Genomic DNA, 5,633 nt, shown 5'->3' on the forward strand with positions numbered 1-5,633 from the left:
TATATATATATATATATATATATATATATATATGCACAGACTCACACACATATACGGATATTGAGAGACGGATAGGTAGAGGAATAACGATAAATGCTTACACTTATTGCTATATATATTTACACATATGAATGCTTACGTTCGTCTGTGTCTGTTTTATGAATATGGTAAATATATTAGATATATAATTACTTTCTCAGTAGGAAATGTGTCACCGAACTGAGTGAGCTCTGGTTAAAATAATTGACACCATCACAGTCTGATAGCGTATCTGTAGCGTGTGCATGGTAATTCATGTGCCAGCAGCGCTTTTCTTATCAAGCTATAACCAGTTGAACTAGCCATTAGAAATTAATAATCACTGATAAATTCGACTGTGAATCAGCAACATTTTACTACTCAAGCTCTATTTTGATTTATATTCTAAAAGACAACTTATTTGATATGAGAGATATGTATTCAACGCAATCCGGTTGGGCTGCCGTTCACGTTACTCCTTTTTGGAATTATATCCAATACTGCAGTATCTCTTAGCCCTTAGAAGCCATCAGTATAATTATCATATTCATACAAGAATTTCAGACGTAGATTTTAGTGATGTTAAGTTATCTTTCAAGGGATCTATAATGTAGGAGTGTCTTTATGCTGTAGGCATTCATCCAGTTGAGCAGCGATCCTTTCATGCAAATGTGTAAAGTTATTTAGCCAGTAGCTTTGTATTTCATCCAAGCCAGGTCCTTTCTAAGTTGCTATTTTTTAAAACTTAGTCTCACTGCATACATATCGATTCTGACGTCATTTTGTCTTGGCAAAACTGCAAGTTGTCTTTCCACCTGTGCTACCCACTCTGCACTTTCTTTATGTTTCACCGGCCTGTTCGAGAATTTCCCCCAAAATATTTTACTTTCTTCTGCATCAGGAACCGGTTCCCGATGCTGGTCCTCCACTATTTCCTCAAAAAGACGTCTTCTGTTTGATTCGGCCAATCTATTATGTTTAAAGCCTTTGCATCTAGCATCAAGTCTCTTCAGTTTGACCATTTAACGCTGTCATCCTTTGTGACAATCTTTCATGTACTTTTTGTTTTCCCTTTTCTTCTAACCTGTACTGTCCATTCACTTTTCTGATTACTACCTCATTCTTGAGATCTCCTGTCACTAATCTAATCTATTGTTCCAGTTCTTTGCGTTCCATCTAGTAGCAGCTATGATTAACTGATTTGTTTCACTAATTTTTTCTGTTCTAATGAAACTCAAAACGTCATTTACTTCTGGCTGTGTCTCTCCTTACTTTCACTCTAGAAATGGTGTCCCGATAGAGGGTTGCCAAACAAAGCTAAAAGGACACCATCTTTCTATGACTTAACCCTGCCAGACACCAAACTGCTATTTCAAGGTCTCGAGGTGATTTTACAGATACTACAGCCTGCTCAACGGTGACCTGAATGAAGTTATGGTCAAGGGTAACATTATTCATCCCGCGTCCTGACGCCACAACCAGATGATGTTTCATGCCATACCCAGGGCACATCATTATCACTTTTAATATTTGCTTGTATTGCTACTGTCAGTGATAGTTGTAGCATTGTCGTAAGCTGTACTGTTCCTTTTGACGTTATTACCTTCTTATTATTACCTCCGCCTTAGCGAAGAGGGAGGTAATGTTTTCAGTCGTATTTATTTCTTTGTTTGTCCATGGACAAGATATCTGAAGAACCCCTGGATTGATTCGTATGAAACTTCCAGAGATGTTTGGCCTTGTACCTGGCACGAACTGATAAGATTTTGGAATCGATGTGATACCGGACAAGGATTCTGGATTATATTTCCTGTTTCTTTACTTAATCTTTGAGAGCAGTCAGGGTTCATTTTTAGTATTCTCGTTGGTGAGAGCAGTCGAGTTTATTACAGATATTCTCATTTTAAAAATCATCTCCGGTTAATCGTTGAGAGGACGTTGGTGCTGCCTTGGCAGAGGTTAGCGCTCTCTGAGTGCTCTTGTTTTCAATGTTCTGGCTATTTTTGCTATTTTCTGTAGTCACGGTGGCCTTGTTTTTGTTGTTTTTGTTTTTCCTTCTGTGATCATTTTTGCTGCTGTCGTGGTTGTTTATGACCTTGTAGTGACTGCGCTGTGAGTAAGCCAGTATCGTTTTGATTTAAAGTACATTCTATGACCTTAGAAAATAGAATGGTAGTGTTCAGCCTGCTCGTTTTGCTACTCTATCTATATGGGGGAGTCATTCTGTTTGGTGAGAGGGTAGTGTGATTCGGTTTTTAGTTTGCTATGTCAGGAACGTAGGATGCTAGTTTGGCGGACTAGTATATGTGTACAGGCACGTTATTCAAATAGGCTTAGGAGTCGATTGATTCGTTCAAAGCTGTTGTTTGCTTGGACAAATGGAAGCTGCTGGTGGCGAATAGGTGGAGAGTGGGTGTTGTCCTACGTACGGATGAGAGAGGACATTAGAAGCTGTTGAGGCAAATGTTTCTGACGAAACAGGAATTAAATTCAATTTTGAATCTAAGTTTCAGAAACAGAAAGACTGCGTCGGGGAATGTTATGCATGAATGTTTAGTTATGTCTGAAAGAGCAAATCATCTTACGATCTTTTTCCTCTGGTCGAAATTTCCTGGGCTGAAGCAAAAATATAAAAGAATAAAACAAAATCATTATTATTATTATTATTATTATTATTATTATTATTATTATTATTATTATTATTATTATTATTATTATTATTATTATTATTATTATTTTTATTATTATTATTATTATTATTATTATTATTATTAGTCGTAGTAGTAGTAGTAGTAGTAGTAGTAGTAGTAGCTGACTTGTGTACTTACAGAGGGGTTGAGAGAAAACCGGAGAGATGGCGAGAGAGATATAGTGAGAGATTGAGAGACAGCGAGCGGGTACTTTGGGACCTCATGGTGTGTTGTTAAGCTAGGAGAGAAGTTTGAGGCAAATGTTTTCTGACGAGACATGAATTAAATTCGAATTCAAATTTAAGTTCAAGAAACAGAAAAACTACGTTGGGGACATGTTATGTATGAATGTTTAGTAATGTTTGGTTTGAAATAGTAAATCTTCTTACGATCTTTCTCCTCTGGACAAAATTTACTGGGCTGAAGCGAAAGTACAAACGAATACAACAAAATTGGTAGTAGTAGTAGTAGTAGTAGTAGTAGTAGTAGTAGTAGTAGTAGTAGTAGTAGTAGTAGTAGTAGTAGTAGTAGGATGAATATAGGATGGTACTTTTCCGCATGTATAAAATGCGTGTCTCCGTTCCAGTATGTTACAGTCTGTTAGGTAACAGGTAACAGTTTTGGTATTGTGAAAAATATATCAATTACAAGATTAAACTGTTACTATAGTATTCCACTCTCTCTTCAACTTTCTGGATAGGTCCGGTATTTCTCAATTTTTGCACTATCTTTTGTATTAACTTTGGTATCATAAGGAATTGCAGAGTCTACACTGTTTGTTTATTTTGTCATTTCCAACCATTTCTCCGTGTCCATACCACTATTCTGTAATTTCGAAACCTTGCCTGTTCTTCAGTTAGCTAACTGCATTCACTCCAGAGTTGATTGATGCTTTTGTCGCCTTTCCCGCTGATTCTACATTTACTGCTGTCTCACTGAGTTTTGTTGATCTTTTGTCTTTGTTAGCTTTTTCCTAATGGCTTGTTCCTGGGCGGCGACAATTAACGCTTCTGTCTCGTTTCGGGTCCTTTGCTTTCAACGTCCTCGATTTTCTACATCAATTGCCCAGGTAATTCCATTTCTGTCAATCTGCTTCTTCTGTTGTTTTTTTTCCTTTCACAGTACTAATCGTGTCCTCTGTGATTAGTAATCCTCAGCTTCCTTCTTTTCGTGGCTGGTATATTCTGTCGGTATTACTCTTAAGGTGGTGTGCGTTGAGCATTGTGAGCAGCTACCTGGTTCCTTTAATCAAGTTCTGTAGCTCGCTTTGTCCCTAGAAAGGACAAACCATAGCTAAAGAAAGAGGCAGGTGTCTTAATTGTGGCATAGCCCATGTATTTATTTCTTTAATGATATTCCTACCATTTAATTTTGTTTCGAGCACATTTCTAACTCCTTTTCTACTATTCAGCGATTTCCTCTATCAGTTCTCTTTCCATTATCTCTTCGTATAACAGTACCCCCAAAGTATTTCTATCCGTCATTGTTCCACAGCGACCAAATGATATTCTGTGGTAAATTTATGCAATCAGATTTTATCTTCAGGCCCCTCTTCATAATTAGAACTGGACACTTATTTACCTCAAACTTATTTCAATATCCTTGCAGAATACTCTCAATATTTGGATATGAAAATCCAGTTTCTGCTTCATTTTTTTGTAAAGCAGCGAGCTGGCTGAATCGTTACCTCACAAGACAAAATGCTTCGCTGCATTTCTTTCGCGTCTTAACGTCAAATACCACCGACGGCAGCTGTGCTTTTCAACCTGACGAGGTCGGTAAAATAACGAACTAGTCAAGTCCTGGGTTCAGGGTTATTGACAAGTCTCCTCTCCTAAAATTTCAGACTTTAGAACGAGTTATTATTATTTGATAATACTTAGGTGGCCCTATCATCACAAAAGTGTGTTCGCAGAGTAGTGAAAAGACTCACAATTGTTAATGACATGCATTTGGAACTGTGGATGCAGTCATTTTGATTCCTTTGTATCGATAATGGTATTTCTAAATGGCATACATTATCATTAAAATCTAATTTAAGGTCGTCATGTCAATATATTAATTATCCCTATACATAATTAATATAATAAAAGTTAATCAGCTCCCAACACATCTCTAGACGTTTCTTAAAGTTTTAATGATAGTTCCACACTCATATCTGTTGTGTTCCTTAAAGGTGCGAGATATTAATAAATGCTAATGGCATTTTTGAAGAATGGGCTTGAAAGATAAAGATAGATAAGAGAATTAGTAGAAAACTAAATTGACATTGGCTAATTAAAAATTATGTCACGGATTAATGAAGACATTTAAATGATTACCAGCTAAAAGGTGAGAACGGAATAGCGGAATAATTCAACAGAAGAAATAATGGCAACAAATCTTAACTACTCAATTAAAAAACAGGCACGTTGCCATCTTAGTCTTAGATTGTTTAAGATATTCACGCTCGGAAAAGTAATTTTTGTTGCTATTTAATCTTGAAATTCACTCAAATTCACTTGCGCATTCTTAGTACCTAAAAAATATTTTCTTAAATTCTGAGATGATTTTTTTAATTCATACTCTTGTACATCATGCATAACATGTGATTTAAGCGAAACTCGTCACATCTCGAGGATTTTCTAATGGTTAAAATAAACACGTATCAAGGCTCATTAATTTATTTCTACAAACAATAAACCATTTCATTTTGTTGTTTCTGTTTTATGTTCAATGATTGCTATAGATCGATTGTTACTGTAAATATTTGAGAACTGCTTTAATTCAATATACCTTCAGTGTTATTTTCTCTAGAATCTATTAGACACACGCTTTTTTGTATGTATATGACGCTGTATGCATATATGTATATATATATATATATATATAAATATATATATATATATATATACATATACACACACAGACATATATATATATATA

Source organism: Octopus bimaculoides, chromosome 6 (genome assembly GCF_001194135.2).
Source record: "Octopus bimaculoides isolate UCB-OBI-ISO-001 chromosome 6, ASM119413v2, whole genome shotgun sequence".
NCBI classification, from domain to species: domain Eukaryota; kingdom Metazoa; phylum Mollusca; class Cephalopoda; order Octopoda; family Octopodidae; genus Octopus; species Octopus bimaculoides.